Source organism: Aedes aegypti, chromosome 3, assembly GCF_002204515.2.
Source record: "Aedes aegypti strain LVP_AGWG chromosome 3, AaegL5.0 Primary Assembly, whole genome shotgun sequence".
NCBI classification, from domain to species: Eukaryota; Metazoa; Arthropoda; class Insecta; order Diptera; family Culicidae; genus Aedes; species Aedes aegypti.
Window position 1 is genome coordinate 382,138,738 of NC_035109.1, and position 19,140 is coordinate 382,157,877.

At 35.3% G+C, this 19,140-nt stretch overlaps 1 protein-coding gene across 16 annotated transcripts in view; it reads right to left on the reverse strand.

Annotated features, from left to right (window-relative positions):
• The window catches only part of LOC5569740 (protein 4.1 homolog), a 159,251-nt gene that overhangs the window by 119,244 nt on the left and 20,867 nt on the right, over positions 1-19,140 (reverse strand). For all 16 annotated transcript variants that reach the window (XR_002502225.1, XR_002502230.1, XR_002502231.1 and 13 more), the window contains exon 2: positions 17,894-18,283. The gene's annotated coding sequence lies outside the window, so the exon portion shown is untranslated. The remainder of the gene's footprint in view (positions 1-17,893; positions 18,284-19,140) is intronic.

The following is a 19,140-nucleotide window of genomic DNA, read 5'->3' on the forward strand; positions in this document are numbered from 1 at the left end:
TGGTAGCGAAAAGTGGTGTTAAAAATAGTTGTTTTAGTGATTGGATTCGAGAAAATTGGGACTTAGGGTTAAGAAAAAAGTGACTTGCAAAATCAAAACTACCGGTGTAGTTATAGTCGAGCACTATTGGAACTCATATTCGAAAATTATTTCTATATTGTATAGTCGAGTACTATTCAAACTCAAATTTGGAGGTTTTTACCATATTGCACTGAGAAAATTTCACTGTGTTGCTTTATAAACTTGTTTATTATATAAAAGAACACTAAATCAGTTATTCGTTAATCGAGTTCCAGAAAGTAGAAAGATGTTGAAGATACATAATAAGAGTATAAGTTGTTATACAATAATTATAAGTAAACATTTTTAATGAAATTCAATGAATATCAATACTTCCAGGAGGAAAGAAGAGAACTACTATTAAAGGTAAAACTTAAAAAAAACTATCTTTGAAAACAAACACTTCTACTGAAATGAACCAATATTTTCTGTGGCTGAATCAAAATCACGAAAAAAAGGGATATTTGATCATTACAGTGTCTTACTGATTTTGGCAACAAAGCTTGAATTTGAAAGCCGGATCCAATTTTTGGCACTTTTGATTCACTTCGGCAGTGGGGTGTTTTGAAACCTACAAAGCTCATATTCGGGTACAATATGCGTCGTATAGAAACGCTTCTTATTGCAAAGATACAGACGATTCAGCTGAGAAAAACCCCCCATGCCAAAGTGAATCATGGAAGAGCCCAAGTAGCTCTGCACCCTATAATTTCTGGTTGATTTATTGATATAAAAATAAAAAGTAGAAGATAGAATAATTTTTTATCGATATGACTGATTATTTTTCAAAGCAACTCTAACGGCAGTTCTAGTTTTATTCCGGGACAATTTTGTGGAAAGTATGGAAGATTTTTTTTCTTGCCAAGTTTTACAATAAAAATCTGTCGCATTGCCTTGTGAAATACTCTTTATAGTTTCTGAAGGAGTTTAAAAGAAATATCTAGTGGAATTGTTGAAGCCATATGCATTACCGATGCATTCCCCGCATTTGATGACACTACTGATTCAAACAATTCATGCACCGAATATAGGTTACTTGATGAGATTCATGATTGAAAAGCATTGTAGTGAGAAGAGCCACGTGATTTTCACGAAATTCAAGTCTACTACTATTATCATTCCCAGCCCTGATAAGGGCTATTGCCCAGCAATTAATAAAGTGTTAGTGGGAAGATTTGCTGTTGAAATTCAATAAATTTCTATTTTTACAAGAGTACCGTTATTTTTTTTTTTGCGAATTCTTAAAAAAAATAAGCATACGAAATTGATGACACATAAGTGTCTGAAAGATTAAACTGTGAATTTTGAGTTGTTATCGGATTCTGAAATTATTTTTTGCTTATGTTTCATAAGCATTCCACCTATTGCTGCAGTTTATAACATTGAGCCGCTGCAAGTATGATAAAATACCCGACTGTGAGATTTTCCGTAACATCTGTAAGATTAAAGGCAAACTCTTGAGAAAAAAAATCAACACAGGTTTAGCGTAGCTAGAGGAAAAATCCATAGAAATTTGAACTTGAATTCTTCATGAAACGTTCTTAGATTTACTTTATAAATTTCATTCAATGACAATGCCAAAAGTCATTCTTCACATCCAGAGTTATACGTTTTCTACAAAAAACTATTGCTGCAATTCCTCCAGAAATACCTTAAAGAAACCACTTACCACTTATTTCGTGAAATCTTTTATAGATTAGTAAACAAATGTTCACGAGATGTTTGGAAATCATGTTCTGGCATTTCAGACTATCAAACTTATATGATCACATAATCCGATTGATATGTTTAAAAATTCTTACAAGCACTACAATTACAAAAACAATTCTGATCAACACAGTATATCAAATTACATTAACATGTGATGCTCTTATTGTATTTGCTTTCACCGTACATCGTTATCCTATTCCATCAATTTAAGAAGTCTTTTAAACTATCTATCAATAATTCATACAGATTACCTGCTATATAAGAGTTAAGCAATAAGCTTCAAATCACCACCGTATTCATTTTGATATATTTTCATGTTGTTTCATCTCAAAATGTCAGGTTTAGGCTCTAAGGAATGTTCCAGCTCGTCACAATTTTGAGCAACAAGCTGCCTAACTTGCAGAAAATACTGGTTTTATTGTGAACATGACCTAAACTGAATTGCGCGATTAAATTTCGATTGAATCGATTTTCTTCATACATTTTTTTAGTTTCTTCTATATGACAAGATACAATACTTTTCTAAAGCTTTAAAAACAACTTCCAATAGTCGAAACTATTATGGAATTTGTTGATAGGTATTCTTAAACACATAAAGTTTGAATTATGTGGTAAATAAATGAATGAATAAATTTCCATACAAGCTGATGAACTTGCATGCAAGCTGACTGATTATTATTTGAAAATAGAAGATAAATGTCCTATTTTCCACCACGTATTAAAGAATAATTCAACCAGATGTGAACTTGAACCATATTTAAAAACAATTTCGTTAGAAACCTTCGGGAGTTGAAGGAAACTCTATGGAAGTTTAACATTGTTACAAGAACACCTTGAACTAATATGTATAATGTTCAGGGAATGACCTAACTTAAAACTTAAACTTAACTTAACTTCAAGAAAAAATGTCATATTCACAATTTCTCCTGCATTCTTTACCCAAATTAGTAGAAAATTGTGACTTATTGTTGGGAAAAGATACAGTATTGGACAAAACATTTGCAACTTGTTCGATTTTTCATACAAAATGACCAACTTTGGTAAGCTAGATCTCAGTTATTTATGGACCGATTCGAATGAAATTTTCACAGAACATCAGATATAAATTGAATTTTAACATATATGTTTGAGTATTTTTTTTTCAATCACGAGTTTATAAGTAATAACGGTTTAACTAAAGTGTAATTTTTGACGAAAAATTTAAAACTATTTATCTCAAAATCTGATAGCCTTACAAAAAAACTGTTTTCAGCAAACTTGTTCATCTCATTAAAATTTACAACTTTGCTGAAGATACCATGAAGCTTCTTCTTCTTCTTCTTCTTTCTGGCGTTACGTCCCCACTGGGACAAAGCCTGCTTCTCAGCTTAGTGTTCTTATGAGCACTTCCACAGTTATTAACTGAGAGCTTACTATGCCAATGACCATTTTTGCATGTGTATATCGTGTGGCAGGTACGAAGATACTCTATGCCCTGGGAAGTCGAGAAAATTTCCAACCCGAAAAGATCCTCGACTGGTGGGGTTCGAACCCACAACCCTCAGCTTGGTCATGCTGAATAGCTGCGCGTTTACCGCTACGGCTATCTGGGCCCCAAACCAGAAGCTATTACTTCAATATGTTTAGTTATGTCATTTACAAAAAATCGTCAAAAAAATCACTTTAGTCAAACCGTTACTGCTCTTAAACTTGTGATAAGAGAAATCATTCAAAAATATATGTTAAAATTCAAGTTACGTCTGATGTTCTGCCAAAATTTCATTCAAATCGGTCCATAAATAACTGAGATATAGCTTTCCAAAGTTGGTCATTTTGTATGGAAAATCGAAAAAGTTGCAAATGTTTTGTCCAATACTGTAGCTTCAACAACAGAGTGTCTACTCATTTACAGAAATGAAATTCCCTGAGATTTCCAGGTTTTTCCAGGTTGTATAAATTCTCCAAAATGCATAACTGATTAAAGAGCAGTTCATTTTACATGACTTAAATTTATTTTTAAAAGTATTTTTCATTTCAATAAACAAAAGTTTTGTTTCCGGTTTGTTCTAAACGTGTAAATAGCATCAAAAAAACAAAATAAAATTCGATGATTTTTTTTTATTTCCACAAAAAAAAACAACTATATTTATCAAATAATCTAAAAATACCTCAAAATCAGAGATGAAGAAAATAGTCTATCCGAACTTAAGGGAAAAAATCTTTCCCTTGAAATGGGATTTCGTATTATGGACATCAGCGATACACCCACAAAATTTCTCTAGAGGGCGTTTTGTTTTTTTTTTTTTTAAGATTTTGTCTTGGAGAAATTGGATCTGGTAGCGTTTGATTGTCTTGGAAATAGAATTTTAAATACCTCTTGCCTGAAAAAAAAAACAGACATGAACCAAAAATAATATAAAACAGTCATAAATCATGAATATGAAAAGAAACCCAGCATGAACCACGCCATGAGATTTTATTTCCTCATTTGAACAGATTGTCCTCTAAGAATGATTTTCAGATTTTTTTGGAGTGACGTTACGACAAGTTATCCTGCTTGTTTTACTGAGGATTTCTTCCACATCTCACGAGTTTGTTTTGTGGTTTTTCAAGAAATTTCTAAGAAGCTCTTCCTAGAATTTAGTTTTGGATACCTTCAAGAACTCAATCTGGAGTTTTTCTGGGAATAACCATAGAAACTACTTCGGAGATTCCATCAGGACTCCCTCCAAAGACCGTTGGAGAAATTTCCTGAGACTACAGGTTCTCAAGAAATGTATCCATTGATTTCCTTAGGACTCTCTTCAACATTCCCGTTTAGAGCATCTTCAAAATTCAAAATTCATTCAATAATTCCTGTTACTTTTTTTTTTATTTCCCAAAGAAATCTAAAAAAATTCTAGTCTGTCTTCCAGAAATTTCTCTAGTAAAATGTCAAGGGTTTTATTCAGATTTGTTTGGAAGAAATTTTGAGAAAAATCCGCGTGGAATGTCTAAAGAAAATTTTTGTTTGTGTTCTAAGTATGCCTTGATGAACTCTTACGAGGATCTCTGAAAATACTACTGTATTCTTGATGAAATCATTCTTAGGATTTTCTGATGCGGAACCTTGAATGAAATTTTGAAGAATCCATGGAGATTGGAAATATTGTTTGAAAAATTATTAGACAAATGTTTGAACCATATCAATTAAAGTTTGTAGAAATGCTGAGAGAAAGTGCAGGGGGAACTTAATAAGGAATGCCAGGTCAATTTTTTTGAGGAATTCTTGGAAAAAATCATAAAATATTTCATCGGTTAATGTCTGAAAGAAACAATTCAAAGCAATTGTATAGAATACATATGAAAAATGAAAAAATCGGCGTTATCGAAACTATAGAAAAAACCTTTGTAGAAGAACTTCATTAGGATATGTGATAAATCTCATAGAAGTAACAACTGAAAAAATCGCTGAATGAATCAGTGGAAAACCATTTGTAAGAAATCCTGAAATAATCACTTTTTTTAGAGTGATCTATGTGAAAATTACTAGAGGTAATAATGTTGCAAAGCTCAATGATTTTCTTGACAAAATTTTTGAGGGAATTCATTTGAGCATCCCTTAAAAAAATTGCTGATAGCATCCCTCGAGAAGTTTATAAAGATATTCCATAAATAATCACTAGAATACCTGAAGCATTTCTGGAAATTTCCTTCAGAATTTATGGAATAGTCGAAAAACCTTTTTTCTGAACAAATTTAGATTGTTTTCAAACAAGTTTCATATGCTCATGAACGACACCCAACTTTAAATGGGAACTGTACTTGCCTTTCCCAACTTTCTAATCTTAAGTTAGGATTAGAGTTAGGCAAGAAGTTAAGATAAGGATGCAATTATCTACACATGTTTTATGTCGGATAAATAAAAATCGTTAAACAAAATTTGAGGACTGAACATATCTAGTAGCTTCTTGATAACGAAAATTTTTATGATTGAAAAGATTTTCTGTCACAAAAAGGATATATTCTACCTTGTATCACTGATTCAACTAAATTTCCCTGATTATGGCCGAAACTCTCTGAGAATTCCAGGTTTTTCCAGGTTGAAAAAAAAATCCCTGATAATTCCATGTTTTCCAGGTTTTTTCAGGTAGTAGACACCCTGAACAAAGTGACCAAGTCACTAAAAAGTGGTTCGCTACCAGCCCTGCTCTTAACATCGTCAATGCTTGAAAAGCGCTTCGGCAACAAACGATGCTCTCTTTCCACTACTAAAAATGCCATCATCCTCTCTTGTCCGTCATCAATCCAATCAATTTCAATTACTGATGAGGACTCATATTTAATTGAATTTCACCGATCGCTATCGAGATTTCAATTGTAAACGAAGCGTAGAGGTGACATATGCGTATGCTACTCCAGTTGACACTTTACAAGGCCATCAGAAGCTAAACTCTCAACTCTTTATATAAGGCTCATGCGCCATCAGGCATTACCGAGCCGTAGAACTTTACTCGTCGCACAAAGTAATACTTCACCGTTATCAAACGGTACTACAATGAAAGTGGGGAACCTCCAACAGAATCGACCGCCACTTCTAACTCACTCTTGCGGGTAAACCGTCGTCGTCAACCGCTGTAAAACCATTATTGCGTTGAGTGCGGACTGTGCTTTATTCTTTTTTTGCAAATTTGCAAATGTGCTCTCAATAAGTCAGGCAACCCATTATGTTGACCACTTTGACTGAGGGGACTAGTAGTCGACGAGTGTGACGACAATGGGCAACCAGCCGCCACTGACATGAATGCAATTTATACGAATCGACTCTGGGCAAAAACTGTGATCTACAATGATGCGCGTAGAAGCATAACTGTCCCATATGGATTTTAGAATCGAGTCCTTTTTCATCGATGTTATAATATAGACTTTATACTCACATTACAAATTAACCCATTTTGTTTCAAAGAGTTTTGAAAAATTATGATGTTAGTGAAATTCTATATACTATTTGAGCAAGTCAAACGATGTGGTCAGCTCAAAACGGGTTTTCCTTGTACGGCATCATCAGGTTTTTACATTCGATGAAGGTGAGAAACAAATAAATTATTAATAAAAAAAATAAAGTATAACAATCGTTCAAACCAAATAGCATCTGCAAAACGTGAATTTTGTTCCAAATTATATTTTTGCTGATCAATAGAAGCAAAATAAGTTATCTGCGCAGTGATACAATATTATTATGGCAAGCAGAAATATACTAGAAAATTATGAACAATATACAAATGAGAAAGCTAACTTTGAACTTTGAGTGACATTTTCTCAATATCTACGTTTTCCATCTGGGACAGTTATGCTTGTATGGGTAGGATGGATGCGATATCAACCCAGTCAGTGACAGCACAACAATCGAAGCCCATTCGAGCGGGAATTGGCACGTGTGAAAGGGTTTTGTTGTTGCGTTCAAGAGGGAATCACAGAACGGGAGTGAGTTTTATTGGATTTGCTTTTGATTTATGAAGAGTGTGGCTCGACTGAGGTTTTAGCTCAATGGTAATTGGATTTCAATTTCTGATTTGAAGTGGGTTTACCGTTCTGTGAGAAGCGAATGTAAATCAGTTTGTACATACACTCGTATGGAAGTTTTTATTGTGTGACACAAATTAGTTCTGAAGGTTACAGATTAAGGACGGATAATTGAGGGTAGAGGATGACTACTCCACCGCTCAATGACATGTTTAAACACTCTCAACTACTTTCAATCCCGTATAGATTTTCAAGCCGATTCATGTTTGCTTTGCAAATCTTGTAAATCTCAAATTAATTTTATTTTTCATTTCAAATTATATTCATATCGTTTACCAAGTCGAATCCTGCAAACAAACAACCCTCTCCCATATCCAAACTTCCAGTGTTTGCTTGTGGAAGTGCAGAGGACTCAACGGCTTCCTTAAAGCAAGTAACACGGCAACATTTCCGTCCCATCACCAAATTGACCTGCATACGGACGCAGCAGGCGCCGTTATTGTTTGTTATAATAATGAGAGCACCAGCACTTACACATTGACTATGCTCAGTGGCGATTCCCTAACGAATTCCCCACGAATAGAAATTCTTGAATTTCAGCAACAAATTTGCATGTAATGAATAGAGATTTGTTAGAAAGGACGATTTCAATAATTATCTTTTTGATTTATAATCTAAATTTGCCGAAATAGTCATTTTTAGAGTCGTAGAACAGGTAGAAAGTGACGTTACGAGTCGCCACTGACTATGCTACTGATCCTGAGTAGCGTCTGGTGGTTCCCTGAGCAAGTACAGCTGTTTTTGCAATAACGGAGCGATCAATGATGCTCACAGAAATAGAGGTACAAGTCAAAGATTTTATTTATTTATATATCGTGAGATACATACTGTAGAAATTATGTAGTGAATCCAATTTAGTTGAAAGCTCAAGGAAAGGCTCCCATGCTAATAAATCTTCGAGCTCCCATGCTCGCTATGCCATTAATTCCTAAGGAATAACATTTTTAAACCACCTCTCCTATGCATATCAGTTGAGGGTAAATCACCCACAGTATTGTTATCCCAAAGGCCTTCCCATCATCCCGGCATTGTCCGTCAATCTTTCGCTAAGCCATACTGATAACGGTTGCATGCAGCATTTATGAATACCGGTATAACTGGCTTGCGCAGCGAATCGTACATCGAACGCCATCAAGGGCACACTTCCGCTACGCACTCCGTTGTCGGTGAAAGTTCTCGCGTGGCTTTCTTTATGCTATCGCACATCGTGTTTTCAATCTGGAACCTAAAAGCGTAAACAACCTGGCGCGCCTGTGCATGTCGAATGACACCTTCATCTTTCCTGGCCTGCAGAACATGTTTGCATATTGGGAAAGATGTACCGTTTGGGTTCGAAAACCAGATAGTTATTGACGATTTACAGAGCTTGAAAATCTACATCCAACCAGCGGATGCAAGATGAAAAAAACCGGTTATAGGTCAAAATCTTCTTTTTCTTCATTCTTGCATTTCGCCCCTACGAGAAAAAATGCCCAGGGAAGTAGAGAAAACTTCCTTCACAAAGAGATCGTCGACCGTTGGGATTCGAACCCACGACCCTCAGCATGGTATTGTTAATAAGCTATAGCTATTTGAGACCCTCAGTTTTAGTGTATGTAACAATCGATCTAATACAGATTGTGCATTAAGTCCTGTTCTTGATGGTTTCCATAGGGTGCCAACCGTGCAGAATTCGTGACAGAACGGTACCCGCCGCGAAGTGGCGTTACGCACTTGCACTTGCAGCCTTCGCCGTGTTTGCAACCTGTAAACAATATAAACGACCCGTAGATTTAGACCGCATTTTTTCGCTAGACTGCGACCGGTATGAGCTCGTATCGTACCTCCCCCTTCATTCCACGTAGCAACAGAAACGAGACGGGAACAAGAAAACTGGCTGACCTACTTCCGATCCAAAGTTCCATGACGACCACGACTGCATGCAACGACGATCTTCTGCTTTGTGGGGTTACGTTCCAAATGGAACAGAGCCTGCTTCTCAGCTGAATGTTCTTATAAGCACTTCCTTCCACAGTTATTAACTGAGAGTTTTATTTGCCAATTAACCATTTCTGTATGTGTGTGGCAGTTACGAAGATATTTTATGCTCTGGGATGTCGAGAGAATTTCCTCTACGAAAAGATCCTCGACCGGTGCAATTCGAACCCACCACCCTCAGCATAGTCTTGCTAAACGCTACGGCTATCTGGGCCCCCATGTGCAACACCGATAGAGGGTTTGTATATTCCTCGACCATATCGTTGTCGTCACTCACCATCCACATGGCGTCACCTTCCGTTCAAACGCTTTTATAAGAAGGGCGGAGGCAGAGGAAACATGATCATAAAATAGCATTGCACATTGCTGCTGCCGTCAGTAAGTTGTACCCTACTAACTAAGTAAGAGTTCCTCCGGAAGAGGGCTCACTGGAGACGCTCTGGCGGTTCTGCTGCTGCTGTTGCGGAAGGGAAGCACTCGTCGTGACACTTTCCAGCTGTACGCCCATTTGTTGTTAGTTAAATACACACAAACACCCGAATATGGGCGATTGTGCAGTGTTATAAGCTCATACGCGATACGTGCTGAAAGTGCAACTGCAGTATCCATCATAGAGGGAAAGTTACAACTTCCGCGCACATCTGCAGTCAATGTTTGAAATGATCACAGTGCTTGAATTGAATATCGAGTCATGGAACAGATATTCTTTGAAAAGCTGTTTGAAGGGACCATCTTACATGATTTTATGTTTGTAGTATGATTCCATGAGTCGATATCGAGTAATGAAAAATGGACTGTATCATATAAGTGTTTATTTATACGTTTTACACAGTCTATTCTGTGCTTTTTTTGCCTTTGGTGAAAAATACCAGCAGGGAAAAAACAAATCTGTTTGTGCTAAGATAGCACGAACACTTAACACTTAACTCTGCTAGGTTAGGATAGCTCAGATTAATCAATCTTCACCATAAAAGAACATCAATGATGAATCTTTTCTGACTGGTGTACAGCCCAAAGCGGCGCTAGTTCAAGAACTTTACTTTCATAAGGGGAACTTATATCTAGGTAACCTAGTGGACCCAGTTTTTGTTACGTTCAACAAACATGAAATTGCAAACTCAAGTGGCATGCCTCGTGCTCGTTAATAACGCAGTCTATGCTAAACTCATTTCTGAGTCAACTACTAGAGATGTATTTTCTGTTAAAATTCTCGCTGAACTTTACTAAAGGGCCTATGTAACAATGATGGATTCTCTCCTCTCTCGCTCTCTTTCGATTACTAAAACTTTTGAGAAATTTCGTACAAAAAAACGCAATAGTAGAGATTAATATGGCTCGGTTATTGATTGAAGGGAAAGTAAACAAAGAGAGCCTCTCATTTTTACATAGGTCCTTTTAAAAAAAATAAAGCGAGAATTGATGTTTCTGTCGGTGAATTCATGAATAATGAACCATCCCCAACGGATACGGATTTGAAACGAGTTGTCGTACACTGCGTATCAAAACAATACGCTAATTGTGAGCAGCTCAGATATTAATTTCTGATGAAATACTTAAGTAATACTTGGATTACTTAACATAGGCAATAGCCAAACCATCTTCTAGAAAAAAAAGGTTAACATATCCCAAGTAACAATTCCACAGCAATTAGGCTTTCGTGTGGATTTATCAATGTTTTATGACAGTTACGTGAATGCTATAACTGCTAGAGGCGACATTTAACGTTGCTAGAAGATGCTATTTTGTAAGTCAGCTCTTAGTTCTTTTTAAAACCTTTTGGAGACAAAATATAAAGTCAAAATGTTGTGGCTACAAAACCAGCTTTATTGCAGCATATGATACCTCATTTAAACTGCTTGAAGTGGCTGAATGATTCTTGTTTGTTACGGCTATGATAAAAGATTGATATAATACACCTTGTTGTCATAAAAGCTGTTTTTAATCTGATTAACTTGCACTTGAATCTGGATAACTTACCTTATCACACCTCTTAAAACGATATTGGGGATCCTAATATGCGATAACACTTTTAGCATTGCGAATTTATAACCCACCACATCATCATTGACATTGCGTCATTAATCAAAAACACTTATTCTTATTATAAAAACGCCAAACTAATGTCCGTTTTCATTGTTTTTGCGTATTTTATTAAAAACAGCACTCGCAAACTGTCAAACATTGTTGAATGCTGCTTAGTTATCATAAAATGTGAAAAAAAGCTGAATTATCTTCGATCAGCATTTATTAAGGAAATTTTACAACCACAAATGCTGAACCATAACAGTGTGCCCTTATTCGTGTATTTATAATCACAAAACAGCATTTGTCGATGAATCAATCAATTATGGTCCCGCCATATTAATTTCACTTTGCCACAATTTCACTTTTTTCAACTCATATTATCTCCATGAATTCGCTCATAAGATGCTATGGTTTGATGATTAAACTGTCTAAATATAATTCAATGCACAATTACTGCGCAATCAAACCAACAAATGTTGAATATGTTTTATTCTTCACCTGGCGGTTTGTTTTAGCAAATGCTAAATAACTACAAATATACCGCTTTCAGAGGGGGCAACCGAAATTTCACTTCTTTTTCACCACATTTCACTGTAAATCTCACTCGCCACTAAAAATTTTAGCACTATATCAAAATAAATCACTTTATTTTTTTAACAAGCACTACGAAATAAATTATCACAGACGTATTTTGATTCTTCTTTTGTTTTGTTTACGTTGGAATAAATCCGTGAAGATCGACGTTATGATAAAATCAATTTCAAGATGAAACGACATTCACCTAGAACAGGTGGCCTCAAAATAGCTACCACTAATGCTATTTTGCTTTATTTGTGTGACATAAATATGCACTTTATAGCCTCTTTCAGAGTGGGCCAACTAGTCACGTTCTAATCTACAAGAAGCTTTGGAGGATGCGATGATGGCAACAGTGCCTTGACCGTGGTTTTATGGGCGTTTATTTATAGCACCCTGGAAGTCATTCGTAAAACTAAAATTGTTACTTGGGATGGGACTGGTAGCGATCAAGAAAATAGGAACTTAAGAGACCTCTTGCCTAAAATATGAGACCAAACAAGAACCAAAAGGGATCTCAAAGAATATTTTCAGGACGTCATTTTTTGAGAACCCCCCCATGACATTACGTCAAATAACAATTCTCGTATTACTGTAAGTATTTTTCATTATTTTTTTGGGGATTCATTCAAATACTTGTCCAATATTTGATACTCCGAAGATTTCTTCAGAAGTTCATTTACTTCAGAGATTCTATAAGGAATTCATCCAAAACTTGTATCAGAAATTTGTTAAGAATTCGTCTAGGAATTTATTGAATGATTCTGCCATCGTTTTTCAAGCCTTCCACGAAGAAACCCGTTTAGAATATCTTCAAGAAGTCAACCTGTACTTTCTCCAAAGATTTCGTGGGCTTCGTGGCCGTGCGGTTAGTGTTACCTAGCATTTAGCCGCATCGAGTCAAGGAGTGTGGGTTCGATTCCCGTTTCAGTCGGAAAACTTTTCGTCAGGAACGTATTTCGACTGTACCACTGGACGTTGCATGCTAGTCCGTTGTCTAGTGTGATGCTTTCTTCAAAGGACATAATCGTCCACTGAAAGCATTAAAGTGTCGGTGTCTTTTAAACCAATGTAAGATTTTCTAAAATTGGCAACAAAATTTCTTGCTTAGGATTTCTTTAGCATTTCAATCTGAAATTTATCTAAGAACACCTTCAGGAACTGTCTTACTGATACAAATTCCGAGCATCTTCAAATTCCGGACACTATTTGGGAAACGTATCACTTGGAAGCTTTTAAAATTTGCCTTAGTCAGTCAGAAAATAGTTACCTAGGAGGCGTGTTTCATAAACAAGTTCCATAGATATCCATTACAATGCTTAGAAGTCTTTTTAATGGCTAGATGAGCCTCATCGATCGTTTTAAATTTCTGATTATGCGTTCCATGAGCTGTCCAGAACTCGAATCAAAGTGTCCAGATTATGGAGCACAAGAGAGGAGTTAGCGTCCGAAATAAAAACATGAAAAAGCTACACATTTCTATTTATTCAAGGCCTTTCAAGTTACGAAACCAAAATCTTTATTCAAAATATGAATTGATTTATATGCTTTTGGGTGAGTTATACTTCACTGTTGTGTCCGTAGTATGAATCAAAATGGTACTCCAGAGGTTTCTCCTAAGATTCCTTAATGAATTGTGTCGGAATATACCGACACAAAGAATCACAAAATCGTTGGCACGAATTTATGTACCGTAATCCGGGGTAACATTGATCTTTTTTTTAATATTTCTTAAATATTTCGTTTGAAAAAGCAAATGTTGCAAATTTTATATTTTTAAAACAAGTACTGCCACCTATAGTTCGTGAATATATACTTTATTTTGTTTTTTGAACGATTTAAGAATGTTTACAAAAATGTTTTAGGCGATTTTTTTATTTAGCAGGGTAACATTGATCACTTATGTAAACAACGTTCGGTAAAGCCGAATATGAAGGCCAAGTGCTTACAAGTCATTTACTTTTTGAGTTATTTTAAAATTAAAAACACCTCGAACCATGGAATACGCCTAAAGGTAGGCATTTTCCTAAGTGAAATTTACATTCTTACCAGTAATTCGATAATGTTGCCTAATTGAACATACTTATGAAAATTTTGACAACGGAATCGTTTTCGGCGATGCAGTTTTTAGTAAGAACCGCATTTTCTTTGTACATATCGTTTACAGAACTTATGTGAGTCCTGAATGTTTGGCAGTGTCATCCTTAACCATTAAAATCATTGTTTCGAAAAGTTGTCAACTTCACGTATATGGTAAACGCAATTTTCGCAAAAATCTTCACTTTTATTAGCTCATGAATATAAGAAAGGGAAGCGCCATTCATGGTTTGGATATGTTCCATCAATAAATGATAATGCGAACTTTTTACGAGATGAGTCATTCCGATCAATGTTACCAATACATATATGATCACTTCTGGAAGAAAGCAATATTATTTTGTTGATAGTATTTTACACATTGTGATATGAAAACTTTTTTCGAAATGCTCGAAAAATCACGTTATTTTTACTGAAAATATTTTTTATTATCAACTTGCCAGCATTTCTCCCTCCAAACAAGAATCAGACCACGTTTCCACAAATAAAATTTTAATATAGATATCGAGTTATAGACAAAAATTTATCTCTCATATGACATCGACACGTGGAGACAACGAGTTATAGTAATATCGATATATGGAGAGCACGATGTATGGAAACTTGAAGAGACAGAAAAATCCATCAAGTTATAGAATGTCGAATTGTGGAGATTCCACTGTAATTCCTTAAATAAACCCTGAAGAAATTCTTGGGTATGAATAGAGATAAATAAATGAAGAAATCTATATAAAAATGCATGAATGCATAACTGGAGAATTTAACAAAAGAATTCTTGTAGTTCTTCCTGGAAAATTCCTAAACGAACTCCTAAAAAATGTGGAATGATTATTTGTGGATTTTTCTTGGAAGAACTCCTTCAGGACACAAAAAAAAATATTTAAATTTCAGCGTGATGTAAACTGAAGTCTACTGTGAAAATAAATCAAACTCGTGTGTTGTTACAGCATCATGAAAACTTAAATGAAAATACATTCAATTTGAACATCACATGATCGTGTAAATTTAAAGCGAATTCGATTGAAAAATAATGGATTGGTCGTTGAATTTTAGGTTTATTTTGATGCTCCAAATATGTGCATGAAAATAAACTTTAATTTACAACATTTTTTAGCGGTGGAGTCTTCAGAAGTTTTTCTATAGCAACAACTGGGAAAATCAGTGGAAGCACTAGTTATAAAATATATCTGGAGCAAACCCTGAAAAAGTCTCTTGGCAAATGTTCTTTGTTGAAATTTAAGGATTTCCTAGATAAAATTCTGAAGAAGTTCATCTAAGCATCCTTTGAAACGCCAGTGGCAGAATTTCTGAGAGACTTGGTCGTGAAATCACCAGAAGAATTCCTACACGGGTCTATGAAGAAGTCTCTGACCGTATTCCAGAGAAATGTCTGTAAAAATGGCTAGAATAAAGCTTTTCCTCTAGGAATCTGAGAAAAAAATACTAAAATGTCTAAAGATTTATCTAGAACAAATGGAAATAGCAGCATGATTAATTGCAGGCAGGAAAGAAAAGATACTTTAGTGACCATTTTGCTTAACTTTTACCTGTTCTACGCAATAGTTAATTAGGCAAATTTAGATTATAAACCGAATAGTTAAGGATTAGAATCGTTTTTTTAACGAATATCCGTTAATACAAATATGTAGCTGAAATTCTAGAATTGCTTTAAAGATACCCTGATCGTAGATCTGGTCAGAATAAGATCAGTCACGAGTTGGCGAATTGGCATGTATCACATGCGATGATGATTTCAAACATAGCTACATCTGAATTTCGAAGTCTTTGCGATTTGGAAATCGCTGGTCAACAAACTGGGAGCTTCTTATTGAATTGGTTGCGACTAAACTTTATGGATACACTCCGTCCGTTTAAAAATCGAAGTGACTTGGATGAAGCCGTTGAAACTACATAGTCTTTTATTATGGATTACATAATATGAAAGCTTTTGAAGAAGCTTGGAAGCTCCATGGTGGAATTCCGTCCTGCCTAGTCTCAAAATACAATGTAGAAGGAGTTGCAACAGACGCCTTTTAACTGGTTTAAAGTTGTTCCAGTCGTTTCACAAGGCTTACGAGAAAAATATTCGATCCGTCTGGATAAACCTTTGTAGCAATGTTTCCAGTTTGAGTAAAGTCCGTCAGTTGAACAAACTCCTAGCAAAATCTAAGAATTTTCAAATGAACAAAATTTACTCGCTACATAGAGACTCAAACACGAATGCCATTACAACAAAATGGTGAAGTATCTTTTATAAAATACAATAATAATTATCACCTATAGTCCTGTTTACTTTCGTAATGCTCTTTCGATCGAAAACAGTTTCAAAATAGGATTCGATCGAAAGTTGAATCCGCTGTAAACAAGAATGAGCTCTCAGTTAATAACTGTGGAAGAGCTCTTTTCAATACGCTGAGTAGCCTGACTCTGTCCCAGTGGGGACGTTAATACCAAGAAGAAGAAGAAGTAGTCCAAAAAATCTTTTTTCAAGGGATACTTAAAGGAAATGCTGCAGAATTTGCTTCAGGAAATCCTGGAGAACTCCAAGACTACTATCCTCAGTAATTTCCACACCGATTACTCTGAAAATTTCTCCAGGGATTATTCCAGGATTATCTCTATAGATTTTTCATTCAATTTTACTTAATGTTTTACAACAGAAAATACTACTACTGTTCAGTTAATTTCGCATACTACTCCTACACATTCTCTGGGATTGCGTCTGATGCATTTAGAGCGATTTCTTAAAAAAAACCTGCATTGTGTTATCCAGGCATTCGATAGATTATTTTTCCAATAATTATTAGCGATTTGTCTATCAATCTTTCAATACTTCTTCAAGAGTTCAAGATTTCTTTCAAAGATCTTTGCGAAAATTTGTCAGGAATTTATACAACAAATTTAATCACTGATTATTTTTAGGATTTCCTTTAGAAACACCACCCAGATTTGTTCCAGGAATTTTTCCAATAATTTCTGAAAAATTTCATTGTCAATTTCTTAGAGATATTCCTAGAAGTTTTTCTGGATAAATTCTTCAAGGACTTCTTTGTGAAGTTTCTCGAAGAACTTCTTTATGAACTCCTAATAGAGGGGAAAAAACAAAAGTTTTTGAGTTACTTTTTTTAATATTTTTTTTTAACTAAGTATATTGTTTTCATTCCACTAAACAGCTCGAAGATCATCATTAATTTTATTACTAAGAATACGTTAGAGAAATTCCTGGTTGAATGAAATCCTAAAGAAATCCTGAACGACAAGTTTGTATGAGGAATCTCTAAAAGCACCTTTAGACAAAATTACTGTTAGTTTTTTTGAAGATGTGCTAAACGAAAAGTAAATAATCTTAAGGAAACCGATGGAAGCATCACTGAAGAGCCTAGGACTTTTTAAAGATATTTCTGGTAAAACATTTGGCGAACTCCCTGGTAGATTTTTTGGAGTAGGTTGTTGAATTCTTGAAGGTATATTGATAGAAATTTTTGAAGAGGTCTTGGAGAAAGTTCCTTTGAACACTAAAAGAACTCCTGAAGTAACCTTCGAAACACCTGAACATCTGGAACATCGAATTGGTAACCTTATTCTACTCAATATTTCAAAAATGTCACACAATGTGGATCAATTTTGAACAAAACGTATATTGATAAAAATTTAATTGAGCATAAGAAATATTCCTAAAATTTTACATATAATTGAAATTAAGTAATCTTGGTTAAACAGAAGAAGTTTGGCCTTTATAATAGGGATAATAAATAATATATAATATTTCAAAGATATATTTGTAGCATGTATCTGCAATTTCAAAACCTAAAAGTGGACCCCAAATTCCAAAGTGTCCCCCTCCGAACGAATGTGGTAGTGGCATCGCCGTGGAGACCCACTTCCCCAATGTTTGTGTTTACTGCACCTTATTAGCTATTCCGGCGAGGTTCTGCTGCTGCTGTTGATTCTCCCTACAGCTACTCCGAGAAGATTGGTATCTGCTGCTATCTGCTTCCACACTACACAACACAACACACCTTTCGTCTTGAATGACGATGACCGAAGAAGACGGTGGCGGTTCGCTGTTTGCTTATTTTGTTTCCTTTTCTCTCTCTTCTCTGCTTATGCTTCTTCGGTGTCACTCTTTTATTTTTCCTCCAGCAGCACTACACAACTACGAATCGCTCACCACTACAGCAATAACTCGAGATTGGGGCGCTACGCTTATGGGAAAACATACGCGCAGTATTCCGCACTAAAATGTAATAAAACTGCTCCGCACTTGACGTTTTTCCTATTGGATTCTGAAAATTTTCTTTTGGGAAAAAGAGGGAAACTTCTTATGAATAGGGATTGTTGTGATACAAAATAGGGCTAATCTTTTCCAACACTCGATTCATTCACTCGACCCGGAAGCCATTCAAGAAAAAAATGTGTCATTGTTGCTTGAAGTTGCTTTGTTGTCACTTTTCCAACCAAGACGCTTTATCATGCATAAGAAAAACTAAAACCATTCATAAATGGATATTGTGTTTTAGTTTAGCATCGACCATGTATCTTCGATGCAGCACACACAGTTTTTCCCTTTGAGCACCTTCACTAAAAGTTGTAACACAATAACAGATAATAAGTTTGGAAAGATTGGACGAAAACGTAAACGCCACCGCACAACACTCTGAAGCCCACTTTTTTGGTTTGCGTTTTCCTTTTTCTGTATCTGCGTCTCGAACCACAAGTCCAAAGCGTACAGTGACTCATAATCATGTTCGTACAGGGCACTGTTATCACATCAGTTGGCGAAACATTATCAAATCATTTAAGATGATTATAGAACGAAGCCACAACTCGAATTTTCCAGAGCACAAGTCTTGAGAACAAAAACAGCGCTTCGCGTTGGAAATTTGATCGATAAATCACCAATAGCAAGCAACGGTTGTCAGATTCTCCAGAAGTGTACACTTGAAAATTCGAAGTTTGGCTTCGTTTTATAATCAGCTTAAATTAAAATACTCGGTATATAATGAAGGGGTATCAATTATTCAACATACATAAACTGTTTCAAGTGGCTTTCATCTATGGCATACTTAATAGAAAAGTATTGAATTAGTTTCTATAAAACAAACATCTCTATCAGAATTCAAACAAACAATACTTGAGATGAAATTTAGATAA